Source organism: Podarcis gaigeae (genome assembly GCF_964106915.1).
Source record: "Podarcis gaigeae genome assembly, chromosome: 11".
Taxonomy (NCBI): Eukaryota; Metazoa; Chordata; class Lepidosauria; order Squamata; family Lacertidae; genus Podarcis; species Podarcis gaigeae.
This window is the reverse complement of record NC_139687.1, coordinates 48,567,988-48,586,487: the sequence shown is the minus strand read 5'-3', so window position 1 is coordinate 48,586,487 and position 18,500 is coordinate 48,567,988. Positions and strand designations below refer to the sequence as shown.

Below are 18,500 nucleotides of genomic sequence, written 5' to 3'. Positions count from 1 at the left end.
AGACCCCTCTCCTCTGAACTGTATTTTAAACAGGCAGCTGAGTCTCCATGGGGCCCAGCAAGACCAGCTGAAACCTTGTGGTCTGTAAACTTTCATTTTACTGTGGGCTTACTCATTTAAGCATATAGATTACCATATTTTTTGCTCTATAAGACTCACTTTTTCCCTCCTAAAAAGGAAGGGGAAATGTGTGTGTGTCCTATGGAGCAAATGCAGGCTGTGCAGCTATCCCAGAAGCCAGAACAGCAAGAGGGATTGCTGCTTTCACTGCACAGCGATCCCTCTTGCTGTTCTGGCTTCTGGGATTCAGAATATTTTTTTTCTTGTTTTCCTCCTCCCAAAACTAGGTGCGTCTTGTGGTCTGGTGCATCTTATAGAGTGAAAAATACGGTATTTGTTGCAGTGTTCTATTATGTTCTGTGTTTTGCTTTTCAGTAATAACCACTTTGGGTATAGCTCACATTGGGAAAGTGGCTTCTATCAAAAACACAGTCGGGAGGTGCTTCTAGCTAGATCATGGGGGGCAATCAAGGGTCATATTCCTTCAGATATAATCAATCTGGGGGCTGCTTGCCAGTGATGGATGGAGCCAGAGACAAAAGTGTCCTGGATTAATGCATCTAAATGATCAGATTATAATTTCATTTATCAAATTTATATCCCATCCTTCCTCCCCAAGGAGCCAAGGGTGGCAAGAATAAAGACACATACATGCCCCAGCTCAGTTTTCACCATGTGTCGGGGTGGGTGTCAGGAGAAGGTCAGCAATAAATCACACTGCACCAGGGAAGTTAACTCCCTCCTCTCCTACTTCCATTTCTAATTCTGGTTCCTGACTTCTCTCTGCCACACACACACCTTTCTTACTAAACCCTGTTACCTCTTCTGCTTCTGACATCTCCTCCCCCCGTTTTCTCCCTCTTCTCCCTCTCTTCTCCCTCTCCCACTCATCATTGTCCCACCACCAATCCCCTGGGGGTTCCCCACTGCTGCCTCCCTTCCCTCCTCGGTATCCTGCCTGTCCATGACATCACAGCCATCTCATATTTGAATCTCATTTGTTTGTTTGCTTTTATTTATTGAGATATGGCTGTATGTGATATCATATCATAAAATAAAATATCAAGGCCAGGTGAGGCCAGGGACCATGTGCAGTCCCCAGGCTGCCCACCTGTGTCCTAGATCCAGCCTTGTTACTAGCTACTCAGGTGATGGATGTGCCATTCATCTCCTCATAGAAAGAAGCAGCCTTTGTTTTGCAATGATCACCTGTTGACTACTGCAGTGCATTGTGTGTGGGGCTGCCTTTGAAAACAGTTTGGAAACCTCAGTAAGACTTTCTAGGTTTCTTGAGGGGCCCAATCCACCTAAAGTTAAGTCCCACTGATTTCAACGGGAAAGCAAATACTTAAGTCTCTTTAAGAACTTGACAGCACTTAAAGTTGGCAAAGTCAGGGCCACTGTCCTCTTTTCACCTCTAAGAATATTTATTTTCAAAAAAGGAAAAGGAAAACAACCAAAGTGCCCCATGATTCCATTTGTGTCCCCTCTCTTACTTTTCCTTTGTGCATGTGTACTGCTAATTAATATGTACAGATGTGCATTTAGAAGTATTTTAAATATAATTGAATTCTCATCCTAGCGGGGAAGATTGTATCTGCTGCCTAGATGTGAACTGCTGATCGGCAACTCCCAGACCCTTGCTCTCCCTTCTTACAACTCTTTATCTTTAAACAGGACTGGACAGCCCTTCAAACAGAGAACTGTCCTCTGTAAAGTAAGCCATTTTAGCCAGAGTGCCCAGTATGGCTGCAGGGCAGTTTCTGCTTCCTTCTACACTTGCTCGGTCTCAGTTGACATAACTGGTACACTCTTAAGAGATGCAAATTTTTGGGCATTTAATTATATTTCTGCAAAGAAGCACCATTTGCATTTTCTCCCTCAGTTGCCAAAAAAATAGTCTTGGGTGACAAGTAAAGTTAGGGAGGAAGAACTATTTCTCTGTCGCTATCCATCATCCTGCCAGCCACAAATTTAATCGCTGGGCTTGTGAGAAAAGGGATTGTTTCTGACTTTATGATTGCAGTTTGCTCCATTTCCCAGGTGCTGGAAAGAAACAGCTGCACAATCTGCTGCGCGTTCCATAAGAATGTTACGGGCACACTGACAGCACAAGGCTGGAGCTACATACAGCTTGCCTCTCTTGATTATCACCAAGGAGGAAAAAAGGGAGGCGAGCCGGTATATGAAACCAATAACTTCACAAACTGCGGAGCCTGCTATTGCCAGAAGGGCCAGCCGCAGAGTTTGAGAAGAGATCACTCAGCATTAAAGGAAACACTGTACAGCACATTATGTTGTGCACGTTGTACCCTAAAACTTAGGGCCATACTAAATGTGATGTTAATTGCATGAATGAAATTAATGAGCATGCTTTTTATGCTATAAATAGCAGCCAGGGAAGGCCTGGTCAGCCCTGGACTCATCGGTGGTGCGGAGGGGACTTGACGATAACCAAAAGTCCTGTAGTTCACTGGTAAAGCATCTGTTTGGCATCCATAAAGTCCCAGATTCAATCCCCAGTATCTCCAGGTAAGGCTGGGAGAGTCCTCTGTCCAAAATCCTGATCAGTAAAAATATTGAACTAGATGGACCAAAGTTGGTATGAGCACATTCCCAGGTTTCCTATATTCCAGAGCGGTGAGAACCTACAGAGGCAGCATTTACCTGAGATTTCTGAAGGAAAGGAGATCAGCGTATGGTGTTTCCTCCATAGGTGGAGGCACAGCTTTGTTACCACAAAATCCCAGAACCCAGCACAGGTACACTGTTCTAAGCCCACCCAGCCCAAGGAGGACAATAGCTCAGTCAGTCACACCACTGGTTCATCTAGCGCAGTTTTGTCCACACGGATTGGAAGCAGCTCTCCAGGTGTGATGGCCTGGGAATCCGATTCAGAGGCTGAACCTGAGGAATCCCAGCCTGCACAGGAGTCCCCGCCTCCAGGGCCGGCTGAGCCGGGGCTGGGGCCTGAGCCTGAAGGGTCCTCACCTGTGCCGGATCCTCAGGAGCAGACACCAGATGAATCCGCTCTGGCTCCGGAGGTGATCGAGGACCCATTGCCTGCAGATGCTCCTCTCCCAGCCCTGTCAGGGGAAGGGGAGGTTGCCTCTGGGTCCAGTAACCCTCCAGCCTCTCTGGAGCTACAGAGGCTCAGGGCAGAGAGGCAGAGGGAACTGAGTTCCTACAGGAGGAGTGCTCGCCTTAAGGCCAGGAGAGGTGAGTCACCTGTGGGCCAGGACCGCCCTATGCCTCAGAGGAGATAAAGGCCAGTCAGCCCAGTCCCAGGTTGCAGGAGCAACGTCGTTGGAAACCTGTTCCTGCCAGCACCCTGTCCTGCTCTTCCAGAGTTCCTGACCACGCCTGGCTCCTTGCCTTGGACCCTGCTTTGCCCTTGACGGACACCTCCATACCCTTGACCCAGGACCAGACTCAGACCACGCTGCACGGTAAACCCCCCCCCCAGACCAGCACACCAGGTTTTCAGGCAGTGTTCTCTCCCAGCCGAACTGAACCTGGGACCTTCCGCATGCAAGGCGGATGCCCTCCTGCTGGTGCCCTTCCTCCAGGCATCAAAACGTCTTGCGCATTTTGGGTGAGCACTTGTGATGTGCTGAGTGGTGAGACCTGTTGGCAGCCATTCCGCATAATGTAGGCATTTCCACATAGGAGATTGCGCAGTCAGTGCAGAAATCCATTGTGCTTGGAAAGGAAGGTTGACAAAGCACCCTCCTCACTGTTTGTGCTTCAGGGAAATGTTGTGGATGGCAAGGCCAATGAAATTGTTGGAGACAAGGACAAATGCCAATTTTGGCAAGCTACAGGGGTCGCTAAGGGTTTGACAAATCGGGCAGATTTTTTGAGTTGTATGCAAGTGCCTCAGTGGAATAACCAAACAGCTTTCTAATCAGCGTTGACGCTTACCTGCAGCTGCTGATAGAGGCCACGTAATTCAGGAAAGTGAAGTTATTTCCATAAGAATTACAGCTCTACATGGGCCATCATTTTAATAAAAGCATTTTCCCCATTTTGTAGGAACTCTTGCTCTTTGTTCAGATCTTTATTAGAATCTCCAATAAATCATTGTCAGCCAGAGAATGTCCATTCCCACCCCCATCCCAATTTTGAGGATATAATTCTGCTGTTCCTTCCGCAGCTCCATGTTTTTTTGTCACTCCTAGGCAAGGCAGGTTATCTTAATGTCGCAGACTATTTGGGAGCAATCTTCAGGTTCAACAGAATGCTAGCCTTGCAGGGAGCAGCACACAAATCAAACTGCCCAGGCTGTTTAAGGAAAGACAAGCAGCACCCCCAGTGAATTATGCCAATCTAAGGAAACAGGTTGGCTTGGTCTATTTCTGAGCCACTTCCAAGCTAAAAGCAGGGATGCAAGGAGGGACTGTTGCTTAGGCAAATGTCAAGGGGAGCAAGGAAGGAACATGCTACAGGTGTATAAAATTATGCATAGTGTAATAGAGAAAGTGAAGTTCTCCCTCCCTCTGCCATAAACCCAGGACCCAACCAGTGGTAGACAATTCGGGATAGACAAAAAAAAAAAAGTACACACAGTTCATGGTTACAATATGACATTTCCTCCCATGGGAGGTCATAATGGCCACCAACCTAGATAACTTTAAAAAGGGTTTAGTCAATTCATGGAGGATAAGGATATCAGTGGCTACACATTACCTCCAGTATCACAGACAGAATTGCTCTGAATTACCAGTTGCTGGGAAATATGTTCAAGAGAGTGCTACTGCACTCTTGTTCTCCTTGCAGCCATCCCAAAGGCACCTGGTTGGTCACTAAGAGAATAGAAGCTGGACCAGATAAACCTTTGGTCGGGTCCAACAGCATATTTCTTATATTATTGTGATGGGACCTGAAAGTGTTTATCTTCAGTAGGATCCCCTGGCATAAGAGCAATGAGTAGGGCTGGTCAAGTAAGCTTCTGGAGATAAACAGGGCCCTCTTCTGGTGTTGACCTACAGCATATCCATAGAGGCTGAAGCTAATGGTTCAAGTCAGACCCACCTAGGGTAGAGCACAGAACCTCCCCAGGTGAACTTACGCTCCATAGAGTCACTTTTATGATGTTCTTTACAGTACATGTACACAACAGAACAGTAGGAGATGGGGGGGGGAGGTGTCATGGGACACTTTGTGTCCCCCCCCCCTTTGCAAATAAGTATTATTAGAAGCAGGGAAAGGACCATATAGCTGACTCCATCAACTTTAAGCACTGTCAAGTCCTGTTGGTTTTAGTGAGCGTGTTAAGCTTCTGCTTTCCCATTGAAATCAGTTAGACCTAAAAGTAACTGACTTCAGCTGAATTGGACCGAAGGTTCCTTGAGATATCTGTCTTGGGACATTTTCTAGAACAAAATCCAAGACTCTACTCAGAGATACATACCACCAGGAATGATGGGTGGAGTTGGACTGTCATAACTATTCTGGCTAATGTCCCAGGAAAAGCAGCTGAAGACATAGGGTGACAGCCAACTTTCAGTCCATTGATCTGAATGGGTCAATTCTGAGTATAACTGATGTTGGATATCACCCGTACAATATAATTGTTCAACTTAACTGCCCTGTGTCTCAAGCCACACAGTAAACCGGATTACACTGAATTCTTAGCTGCTTGCACTTCCAGTTTCTCAAGAGTTCTTGAATTGCAACAGAGGGTTATATTCTCTGCTGCATTTAGAAACAGCTCTAATTTATACATTTTTATCTTTTCAAGGTTGCATCTCATGTAAAAAGATTAGGTGGTTTGCATATTGTGAGATCAATGGTTCCTTTGTGTATTTCTGAAAGGCTTGTGATGAGGAATTTTCCCTCTTGTTTTGTCCTAATCATATTCTAAACATGGGGAATTGGGTGAAGAAACAACCAATCTGAAGTTATGTATATCCATAGAGGGTGGGGAAAGGAATTTTATATGCCCTAGAAGTTGTCCTTGGCTTCGTGAGCAAGTAAATGATCTTTTCCTTTTATGAAAGTCACTTTTGTTCTCCCATGCACTGGGACAAGATTAATCCAGCTAGTATGAAAGGATTCATTTGGGGTTTAAAATTAGGGGTGTGCATCAGCCACAAAATTGGATTTGTATCTGAATCTGCAGCTTTGGGGAACACCCTGATTTCTTTCAGATCCACTCTGTGCCTTTCTAATTCAACTCTTTGTTTGAGACCAGATTAGGCCTGTTAAAAAACAAAGTCTATCCATCGCTATAATGGAATATTTTGAAATGGCTACAAATTGTGGTCAGATACACCCAAGGCTTTTTTCCCCTTTTTTTCTGCACAGAGCACCTCTAAGTTTGGTTTTTTTAAAAAAAACAAAGGAAAAGTCAACAACTTTTTCATTTTCTGAAAGAATTGGTTGAAATTCACAGGCATGATCTGACTTGGAAACATGACAGCTTTCCCCGAATCAGCCCAATTCACCTCCTAAGTTGCGATACGCGCATAGCCAATGCACACTCTTAGTAATATTGCTTTCCAGGAGTAATAATGATTTGATGATTTGTGATGTGCATCTGTCTGTTTCATAAGAGGCAGATGATATTTGAAAACATAGTGAGATATCTGTAAAATTAATCATGGGTTTTACGGGGAGAATAAGGATATGCAAGATGGAATATTGCAAGATGATGCAGAATAATAGGCAGGAATATAATCAAAATCTGATCAGGCTGCTTGTTTAAGAAAATCTATTAATGGGATTTATTTTTAATTGTTCTCTCTCTCTCTGTGTGTGTGTGTGTATGGGCTTCTAATGAGGGTGAAAGAGGAGAGCGCAAAATATGGTCTGAAGCTCAACATCAAAAAAACGAAGATCATGCCCACTGGGCCCATCACCTCCTGGCAAATAGAAGGGGAAGAAATCGAGGCAGTGAGAGATTTTACTTTCTTGGGCTTCATGATCACTACAGATGGTGACAGCAGTCACGAAATTAAAAGACACCTGCTTCTTGGGAGAAAAGCAATGATAAATCTACACAGCATCTTAAAAAGCAGAGACATCACCTCGCCAACAAAGGTCCGTATAGTTAAAGCTATGGTTTTCCCAGTAGTGATGTATGGAAGTGAGAGCTGGACCATAAAGAAGGCCGATCGCCGAAGAATTGATGCTTTTGAATTATGGTGCTGGAGGAGACTCTTGAGAGTCCCATGGACTGCAAGAAGATCAAATGCATCCATTCTTAAGGAAATCAGCCCTGAGTGCTCACTGGAAGGACATATCCTAAAGCTGAGGCTCCAATACTTTGGCCACCTCATGAGAAGAGAAGACTCCCTGGAAAAGACCCTGATGTTGGGAAAGATGGAGGGCACAAGGAGAAGGGGACGACAGAGGACAAGATGGTTGGATAGTGTTCTCGAAGCTACCAGCATGAGTTATATTTTTTTGGGGGGGGATCTCTCAGGAGCTGCATGTACGTAGATGTGGCTCAAGCCAGTGGTGAGTGGGACTAGAGCCAAAGGGGGGGGGGAGTCAAGAGTGGGCACAGCAACCTCCTTTCTCTCTTTCTGCCAACCCAACCCCATTCTCTCTCTCTTTTTCAATGAATGTTTACAGCATGATAGGTCTGACCTTGGAAAATGCAGCAGCTAACCTTTTGGTAGGTACAGGGAACTTTAAGGCTTAGACTTTGTATGTTTCCCTCATCTCCAAGATGCTGAAGCCTGAGGAACTGCAATCTTAATCAACAGAAAGCAGGACCAGTAAGAGACCAGTGAGCTTTGCAAGCTTAAGACACCAGATCTAATCCCTTACCTTCACTTGAGCAAACCAGGTGCCAGGTGATGGGAAAGATCTCTGCTGGACTTAGGTGCTGAAGAGCCACCACCAGTCAAAGTAGACAAGAATGGACTAAGTGGACCATTAATCTGACCTTGTATAAAGCAGTTTCTTCTGTTCTTTCATATTTAACTTAATTAGGTTCTATGGCAATGACGACAGCAACAAAAGCCCAAATGACATTTTAGCTATTCGAAAAAGGAAGCTCTTGAAAACCTCGTTTCTTTGCTCACAGAAACATCTAAACAAGCACCAGAGCCAGCACGGACAATCATGCAGTCAATACCCTCTACAAAAGATGAAATACATGTTTTTTTCCTAGAAAATGGAACAGAGTCTCCAATTATCCAGATTACAGTGTTCAACAGGCAGAGAGAGAGAGAGAGAAGAAACCTCAGTCCTTAACACACACACACCCTTCTCTGATACGGCTGCCTCTGCCACAATGCAACAAAGAACGTCTGTCAAAATTTCACCATATTCTCATGATAATTAATTAATATGCAACCAATGTCTGCAAATGCACAGGTAAAATACCTTCATTTAAATTACATAGCTTTTTTTTTTTTTTGTACTGAGCAGTTTAACCTGTGGAGAAAACAAGCAGCTTGAGAAGCGATTTTTTATTAGGAAAAGATCATATGGATAATCATAGAATTGTAGAGCTGCGAGGAACCATGAGAGCCATCTAGACCTACCATTTGCAATGCCATCTTTTGGCCCAGTGTGGGGCTTGAATTCATTATTCTGAAATTAAGAGTATCATGCTCTACCAACTGAACTATCCAGTTGAACATCTTCCCAAGGCAGTTTGGTACAAATGGAAAGCTCTCAACACACACGCGCGCGCGCACACACACACACACACGTGTGCGCGCACACACACACGTGTTAGATTTCTGTTATGCCACTGTGCAGTTTTTTGAGTCGCAAGACTTTGTTTACATTCCAGACTGTTGGAAGTCTCACGGGAGACGGATGTTGAAGTTACTGGTTTCTTGTTTCTTTGTTCCAGTTGTTCACTGACTCTCACAGAGAGCAGATGCTTTTCTTTTCTGTCCTGCATAGTTAGAAATAAACGTAGCTGTCAGGGGTTCAGAAGGAGAGACACAGGAGGGGGAGCAAATGGAGAGTGAGGAGGAGGAGTACGAGGGGGGCGCAGGCAGTGACAGTGGCCAGAGTTATTCCACAAGCCTCTCTAGCGAATCGGAGGACTCACAGAAGGGAGCGCCGGTGGCCAGAGCGAGGGGGGTTCCAGGGGGGAAGCCCCAGGAGGAAGGGGCCAGCGGGGAGTCCCTGAGCAGCAGTTGGAGATCAGGACCAGCGTCTCCACCAGAGCGCAGTGGGGAGGGGGAGTCCCAGGAGTCGGGACCAGTGTCCTCACCACCAGAGGGAGGAGAGGAGTCAGGTTTGGCAACGCCCACATCAGGAAGCGGGGAAACGGTCAGAAGGAAAGTCACCGGCTGGGCGCGCGCGCCAAGTTCAAATGTACAGGAGCGCGGCACAGCGGGGAGCCCGGGAAGGGAGCCAGGTCCTAAAGCCTGCCGGAGGGAGGGACAAGACTCAGGGGGCTCAGCGTCAGAGGAGTCCAGGAAGGAGGAAACCCCAGAGGGCAGAAGGACCCAGCGAAGGAAAGAACAGCGTAAGAGGTGGAGCCGGGCTAGAATCTTAAACTGGTGTGGGTGGAGCAGTGAGTCAGAGGGGACTTAGCCGGTCTAGCGTCAAGACGTGGGTCTGCGCGCCCAGAGCTTTGAAATGGAAACTAAACTTAAATAAAGACTTTTGTACATTATATCCACCGGGCGTTGGTCCTCTGTGAGCTGGGAAGGGCTGAACGGAGCTGTGAAAGACGAAATTGCAAGGGGAGAGAGACCCCAAACCACCAAAGACGTTGTGGAGAGGGCACTCACGATTGGGGTTAGGCTGGAAGGACGCCCTTGGGACAAGGAGGAAGGGCATTGGGGACGCACGCCAGCGAGAGGACCGCCCCCCTTTCCCAAGGAAGCGGCGCGCGCTCGATCCATGCCTCCGCTGGGAGGGGGAGAGGAGCCGATGGAGATAGGTGGTGCTAAGGCTCAGTCCACAGCCGGAGCCCTAACGCCGGGAGCAGTCAAAATGAAGCCTCCTAGAGGGACCAGGAAGTGCTACATCTGCGACAGTGCTCAGCACATGGCGAAAGAGTGTCCCCCAGCGGTTTCACAAGCACACTGCAGCCGCAGCGACAGTAACAGAAGCAGTTCAGCAGAGTGAATCACAGCAGGAAAACTCCACTGTCTGGCTGGAAATGGAGTCACTGGGGGCCAGCCAGACAAGTCAGTGAAGCAATCCCCAGTAATGTTACAGCCCACAGATCCCCTCCCACCCAAACCAGTAGTGCAGCTCACCGCATCCCTTCAACTTCCCAATGGGCTCACTGTGGAAATCCCCATTACCATTGACTCTGGGAGCAATGCAGATTTTATAGGCATGGACTTCATCCAGCAACATGGCATAGCCCTTCTGCCAGCGACGGTACCTCTGAACGTCGTCACGGTGGACGGCAGGGAGCTACTGGGAGGGCAAGTGCTACAGCAGACGCCGCCGATGGTGATGCGCATTGGTAATCACCGCGAAGTCATCAGCTTCAACGTCACCCGCCTGTCAGACACGCCCATAGTGTTGGGAATGAGTTGGCTGGATAGGCACAGCCCGGCATTAGCTTGGTACCAGCGGCAACTGACCTTCGGCTCCTCCTACTGCGCAGAACACTGCATCCTGGCTGACTTGGACGATGAGGGGCACGAGGATGGACCACAGCTGAACTTGGGCATGTTGCAAGCGGTACCTAACAAGTACAAAGAGTTTTTTTAGGTTTTCTGCGAGAAAGAAGCGGACAAGCTGCCTCCCCACAGACCCTACGACTGCAAGATTGACCTCCTGCCGGGGGCGACGCTCCCGACGGGGAAACTGTATTCCATGTCTGAGGATGAATTGCAGGAGCTCAGGGAGTTCATAGATCACAACTTGAAGCGGGGATTCATCCGAGAGTCCAAGGCGGTGGGGGGCAGCCCTGTATTCTTTGTAAAGAAGCGGGACACGCCCCAAAAGAGGCTTGTAGTTGATTACCGCGTCTTAAATGCGAAAACTAAGCCCTCAGCCTTCCCTATGCCCAAGATCGATGACCTGCTGGCGACGGTGAGGAAGGGTCGCATCTTTACCAAGTTGGATCTGCGCAGAGCGTACAATCTCATTTGCGTGAGGGAAGGTGACGAGTGGAAAACGGCCATGTTTACGCCGCTGGGCACCTATGAATATAGAGTTATGCCTTTTGGATTACAAAATGGCTCCCACTGTTTTCAAGCATTCATGCATCATGTCTTGGCGGGTCTTCTCTACAAGAAGTGCGTCTGCTTCCTGGACGACATCCTCATCTTCTCGGAGTCGCCGGAGGCTCACGAGAGAGATGTCAGGGAAGTCCTGCAGCAGCTGCGGGAGCACCGGCTTTACGCCAAGCTGGAGAAGTGCCAGTTCGACAAGACGGAGGTGGACTTCCTGGGCTACAAACTGTCCGACAAGGGACTCGCCATGGACAGTACCAAGGTACGGGCAGTGCTGGACTGGAAGAGCCCACGCAATCGAAAGGAAGTCCAGAGGTTTGTCGGCTTTGCCAACTTTTATCGCAAGTTCATCAAAGGTTTCGCCATGCAGACAGCGGCCATCACTGACACCCTCAGTTCCAAGAAGAAGAAGTTCATCTGGACGGAGCAGGCAGAGCAGTCCTTTCAGAAGCTCAAGCACCTCTTCGCGTCCGAGGAACACCTGCTACACGTGAACCCCAGCAGGCCCATGAGAGTGGAGACGGACGCGTCAGACAGGGCCGTGGGGGCCGTCCTGTTGCAGCAAGACCACCAGGGGGACTGGAGGCCGTGCGCTTTCTACTCCAGGAAACTCAGCAAGTCGGAGAAGAACTACACCATCTGGGACAGGGAGTTACTGGCCATACATGCAGCCTTCAAGGCGTGGCGGCATTTCCTCGTCGGGGCCAAACACACGGTGCAGGTCCGTACAGACCATAAGAACTTGGAGTACTGGCGCACGGCGAGGTTCCTGAACCAGAGACACATCCGCTGGGCGGAGTTCTTTGCAGATTTCGACTTCAGAATAGAATACATCCCTGGAAACAACAACATCATGGCAGACGCGCTGTCCAGGAAACCGCAGTATCTCGAAGAAGAGGCGCCGGCTGCGGCCAAGCATATTTTCGCACCAAAGGCGTGGGCATGCGCGTCAGCCACAGTGGACCTGGACGCGGTGCGTCGCGCGCTGCAGACGGACTCCTTCGCGCGAGCCAAGATGGAGGAGGTGCGTAGCGGCACGGCGAGGGACGACGACTTCCAAATACGCGACGGCCTGCTCATCCGCAAAGGAGCCCTCTACGTGCCGGGAGACAACCTCCGCGCGAGGGTCCTGCAACAGCTGCACGACGCACCCAGCGCGGGACACTTCGGCAAGGAGAAGACGGTGGACCTAGTAGCCAGAGACTTTTGGTGGCCCAAGATGAGGGGGGATGTCGCGGAATACGTCAAAAGGTGCGACACCTGCCAAAGGGCCAAACCAGTACACCAGCCGTCGGCAGGCCTGTTGGAACCGCTACAGACACCGTTCGAACCGTGGGAGAGGGTGGCCCTGGACTTTGTCACGGATCTGCCCAGCTCGAGAGGCAAGACGGCAGTACTCGTGGTAGTAGACTTGTTCACCAAGATGGCCCACTTCATTCCTTGCGCGAAGGTGGCCACAGCCGAGCAGACCGCCAAGCTGTTTATAGACCACGTGTTCAAGGTGCACGGCCTACCACGGTCCATCCTGTCCGACAGGGGGCGCCAGTTCATATCCAACTTCTGGCAAAAGCTGATGGGTTTCCTGAACGTCAAGGTCAGCCTGGCGTCGGCGCGACACCCGCAGACTAACGGACAGGCGGAGAGAGTCAACGCCATCATGCAGCAGTACCTGAGATGCTACGCGAACCAGCAGCCCTCGACCTGGGAGGACTACCTACCGCTAGCCGAGTTTGCCTACAACAACACGAAACACGTGTCCACGGGGGTGACACCGTTTTCCGCCAACAATGGGCGGCATCCCAGAACCTTCCCGGGTTTAGAGAAAGTGAGGGAGGGGGAGCCGCAGGGAGCAGAGGCCGTGGCAGCGGAGTTGCAGGAGATCCACGAGCAGCTCAGGAGGCAGTTAGAGATGGCGAAACATGCTTACAAAGTGCAGGCAGACCGACACAGGAGGGTTGGGGAAGACATCCGGGTAGGAGACTGGGTCTGGTTAGCAGCCCAGGCAGTTCCGGCCAGATCGTTGGCCAAGAAGAAGCTTGGGCACAAGCAGCTAGGGCCTTACCAAGTAGAGGCGCAGATCAACCCAGTGGCCTTCCGGTTAACACTCCCGGAGGGGTCCAGAATGCACCCGGTCTTTCATAGATCAGTGCTCACACCCTACAAAGAGCCCCACAGGTTTCAGGCACCAGGGACAGCGCCAGACCCGCTCAGGGAAGCGCCCAAAAAGGGGGGGTCGCCGAGAAGGGGGCCACTCAACGAAGCCACAGAGATTTTAGACTCAAGGTGGGGGGAGGACGGGATTAAATATCTTCTCGCCACAGAGGACACCCCGGCCAGCGCCAACAGGTGGGTGCCGGATTACGCATTGGAGGAGCAGTTGCTCAAGGAAGAATTCCATACACTTTTCCCGCACAAGCCTATGCCGGCAGGCTTTTTCGATGATTGTCTGTTCACACCCACACTCTCGGCCAGCACTTTCCGGGGTTTCTCGTCAGCGGAGGACTCGGCTCCGGGAGGCAGCTCCCCAGAGAGCTCGCTCTCAGGTTTTGGCACGGGGGGATCTTATTGGTGGGAGGACCAACCCGAAGTGGGATGGCGCAGAGACATGCAGGAGGGACCCTGGGAAGTGGCGTCACCTCAGGCGACAGGGGGAGAAGGGGTTTTGAGTGATTTGGGGGCGGCCTCAGATTTCGAACACACCGCCCAGGAGATGGAAGCAGAGGGAATCGCAGTCGACGAGCCCATGGAGGACTTTCCGGACTTATCACGATGGCTGCACGCCTCGGGGGACGAACTGTATCCTGAACTCACCCCGACAACTCTAGAGCACCCGGAACCCGCACCTGAAGAGGGGGAGGGGGGAAGGGGGGGCTTCGAGGGGGGGATGGATGTCAGGGGTTCAGAAGGAGAGACACAGGAGGGGGAGCAAATGGAGAGTGAGGAGGAGGAGTACGAGGGGGGCGCAGGCAGTGACAGTGGCCAGAGTTATTCCACAAGCCTCTCTAGCGAATCGGAGGACTCACAGAAGGGAGCGCCGGTGGCCAGAGCGAGGGGGGTTCCAGGGGGGAAGCCCCAGGAGGAAGGGGCCAGCGGGGAGTCCCTGAGCAGCAGTTGGAGATCAGGACCAGCGTCTCCACCAGAGCGCAGTGGGAAGGGGGAGTCCCAGGAGTCGGGACCAGTGTCCTCACCACCAGAGGAAGGAGAGGAGTCAGGTTTGGCAACGCCCACATCAGGAAGCGGGGAAACGGTCAGAAGGAAAGTCACCGGCTGGGCGCGCGCGCCAAGTTCAAATGTACAGGAGCGCGGCACAGCGGGGAGCCCGGGAAGGGAGCCAGGTCCTAAAGCCTGCCGGAGGGAGGGACAAGACTCAGGGGGCTCAGCGTCAGAGGAGTCCAGGAAGGAGGAAACCCCAGAGGGCAGAAGGACCCAGCGAAGGAAAGAACAGCGTAAGAGGTGGAGCCGGGCTAGAATCTTAAACTGGTGTGGGTGGAGCAGTGAGTCAGAGGGGACTTAGCCGGTCTAGCATCAAGACGTGGGTCTGCGCGCCCAGAGCTTTGAAATGGAAACTAAACTTAAATAAAGACTTTTGTACATTATATCCACCGGGTGTTGGTCCTCTGTGAGCTGGGATCTAGAGGCAGACCTGACAGTAGCGATGCAGCACACATATTTCTCGGCTCTTTCTGCTGTTTGTATACTCTGCATAATGGGAGCATGCCTAAAGCCTCATCAAAGGCTTAGATCGTTAATCACCGTCGGAGGAGGAAAGCATGATGGATTCCAAAGATATGATGTGGAAGAGAGATATTTCAGCTCAGTCGTATGGAACCTCCGACACACAGTACATGTGCTGGACCCGGGGGTAAGGTACCGTGGGCGTAAGCAGAGTCCACACGAAGAGGGGCGAGGTCCGAGGCGGAGAGCTGGGCGGGGAACAGGAACGCTGGAACAGGAGGCCGAGCAGGGAACAGGAACACCGGATGGTCAGCAACAGGAGGCCGAGCAGGGAACAGGAGCACCGGATGGTCAGGAACAGGAGGCCGAGCAGGGATCAGGAACACAGGAAGGTCCGAAGCCAACAACGACGTTGCTCCCGCAACCTGGGGCCGGGCTGACTGGGCTTTTATCCTCTTCTAAGGCCAGGGGCGGCCCCGGCCCCCAGGAGCCCCGCCTCCTCTGACCTTAAGGCGAGCACTCCTCCTGGGAGCAACCAGTTCCCTTCGCCTCTCTGCCCTAAGCCTCTGCAGATCAGGAGAGGCCGAAGGGTTACTGGGCCCTGGAGGAGGCTCACCTGTAGCCACTGAGTCCTCAAGCCCCTCTGGGGCCAGAAGGGTTTCACCTGGGGCCAGCTCCTGGTGCTCTGCCACAGGTGCAGGCTCTTCAGCATCTAGGCCTTGCCCCAGTTCAGCCGGCCCTGGAGGCAGGGACTCCTGTGCAGGCTGGGATTCCTCTGGTTCGTCCTCTGAATCGGAATCCCAGGCCATCACAGTACAGCTGGATTCTAGATTTTGAAATGATGGCCAACATGGATCTCTCACCCAATGTGCACTTTGGCCCTGTCTACAGTGACAAAATGCAAAAGATGGCAGGCCTCCTGCACATGTAATTTACTGAATTTCCATCTTCTACATATCTATTAAAGGTCCAGGAGCCCAGTTTTCACATCTGGCCATCCTGGCTGTAGGTGACAATGCACAAGTTACTGGGTGTTTCCAGACTGCGGCTATTTTCAGGTGGGATTCAATCACATGCCAGCAAATTCAGACTGCACAGCTAAAGCTGATCTGGAGCTCTTGCACAACAAGCCCACTTCCCCCAAAGACCAGAGTTTTTGCTCTAAGGAACGTGATGGAAAAGTGAATGAAGAAGTATAGAAGAACACTCGTTTGACACGGCCTCATCTAACCTCCCTGCAAACAAATCAGAATGAGTACTTGAGGAATAGCTGGTGTCATCTCACTTCCCTGCAAACCAATCAGGATGAATGCTAAATAAACAGGTCATTTGGAAGCAGCTACTGTATCTCAACCTAACCTGCCTCATTGGTGAGAAGATGAAACAGAATAACCCCATGCAGTTCTTTTTTGGGGAAGGGAAAGGATACAAATTAAAAAGAAAGACAAGACAGTCACTGCAAGGTTGTCATCTACCTGTCCCTTTAAGCCATTTCCTATGGGGAAATCTGACAGGGGAATTCAGACACACTGTGTGATCCTTTGACCCCCTGCAAAGAAAGATGTCAATCAGGAATGCAAAACAACTGTTATTTGTTCTCGCCTTCTCCAAGCCTTCCCAAAGATCATGAGAACAATATCCTCCTGAGCACATCAACAGCACAGTGACTGTGACAGTGACTCCTCATAAATGAAATAATCATTTCCCTTGACTCTTAAAAGGCCATTCCTTCCTAAACTGATGCAGTGATGTAGGCCCAATTGCTGCTCAGTCCGATGGTTTAAATGATGCTGCTGCTAATGATTCAGTTTGCCCAGAGTGTAGCAAAGTTTATTGAGTTTGTTTCTTAAACCCCAGAGTGTGGGTAATGAATATGTCGTATAAAGCAAATTTGTGTGCCACTTTAATAAAAAATAATAATAACAGGAAACTTTTAAATTGAAAATGAAGGTACTTCAGTTCTGTGAAATGTAATACTGTAGGTTCCCGTTTCCTCCCCAAATAGGTTTCATTGCAGCATCAAACAGCTGATTAGGTTCCAAATAGAATTGAAGCAAGATCTTACCGCAAGGTGGAATTATACGTCCGCTTCAGAACATGTCAAGCGCCTATGATTAATGCATCCTAGTAAATTGCTTACAAGATGGTTTGCAGCTTAAACAAGACCGTGATGCTACTCAGTTATGGCCTCTCCTCAGCCTAAACCAAATTAAAAGATGCAGTCTTTATGAGCAAGGCACTCTGTGAAGTCTCAAGTATTCTCCATTTAAATCCCTTTCCTGGTAGTCTCCTGCTCTTCTTTTGAAGCATAGATAGGAGGGAACCTCCAGTTACTGTTGGACTACAACTTCGCTCACCCCTTTCTGTTGGGCGGTGTTGTGGGATGGCAGAGGCATCACCGGGCCCTGACGAGGGAATCCTGTCATCAGAGCCCCTTCCTGATTGGTCGTGTGGGCATAAGCCCGTGCCACCTATCAGGAGCTAGATCTTGGCCGGCATCCCAGTTATGCCAGGGGGCAAAGCTGATGGATGGAGAAGGCATCCCTTGCATCTGTTCCCTGCCCATTTAAACAGCCTGCACCTGTGGGTATATCCGTGTGCCCAGGTGGGGCCTGGGCTGAAGGCACTCCCCCAGATGGCAGTCCCTGTGGGGGGCACCCTATTTGATATAAGTCTTAGGAACCCCCGCCTGGATTCACCTATGTGTCACTTCCGCTGGGCAGGCCAGAAGTATTTGATTGCCACATGCCCGAGCCAAACCTCTTCCATCTGTATTCAATAAAGTTGCGGTCTTTGTTTATCTGGGATTGGGGTCTGGGGAGCACAATACCTTGCCCCACAACTCTGACCATTGCGAATGCTGGCTAATGGGTATTTGAGTCCAGAGCAGACCGAGAACATCAGGTTGGGGAGAGCGACCATATTCTGTCGTTTCCTTTTCGTGTAATAAACCAACATTTCTTTCATTATTTTGTGTGAGAACTCCTTGTGGGCACGAGACTGGGGGTAAACACATATTCATAACAAACACATGTCTAGCAAAAGGTCCTAAACTTCTTGGTAAGGGTGTGTGGAAGTTTTTAATATTTAATGCTGTATTGTTTTTAGCATTCGATTGGAAGCCGCCCAGAGTGGCTGGGGAAACTCAGCCAGATGGGTGGGGTATAAATAGAAAATAATAATAATAATAATAATTATTATTATTATTATTATTATTATTATTATTAATAATAATAATAATAATAATAATAATAATAATACCCCGCCCTCCCCAGCCAAGGCCGGGCTCAGAGCGGCTATGATTATTATATGATTATGTGTTACGGATATGCATTTGGGTTCAGACACATGCATTGTAACAGTGTCTGTCGGTTTACACTTAGGCCAATAACCTTTAACATCTAGTTTATTGCACAGCAATTATTTTGTTTGTGAGCTGATGCCACATCCTGTATAACCTTGCGCTCACAAAATGCCTCCAGGAAGCACAATGGCTGGTGGGGCACAGGGGGAAGCCATGAACAAAACCATTACTGCTGGGCGACTGACTGAGAAAATGAGCCCTGGAAAAATCACAGCCTTCTTAAACCAGAAAAGCATATTTACTGCAAGCAATTCAGTGATTGCCATTCCTGCAGAGTAAGC

General features: G+C 49.6%; 1 protein-coding gene and 1 long non-coding RNA gene across 2 annotated transcripts in view; one reads left to right on the top strand and one right to left on the bottom strand.

The window, feature by feature from the left end:
* Positions 1–18,500, bottom strand: part of ADAMTS12 (ADAM metallopeptidase with thrombospondin type 1 motif 12) — a 131,781-nt gene that overhangs the window by 94,523 nt on the left and 18,758 nt on the right. The window lies entirely within an intron of this gene.
* On the top strand, positions 3,599–18,417 carry LOC310827233. The gene is made up of 3 exons (XR_014556240.1): positions 3,599–3,655; positions 5,052–5,121; positions 18,338–18,417. It is a non-coding gene; the product is annotated as an uncharacterized lncRNA (long non-coding RNA).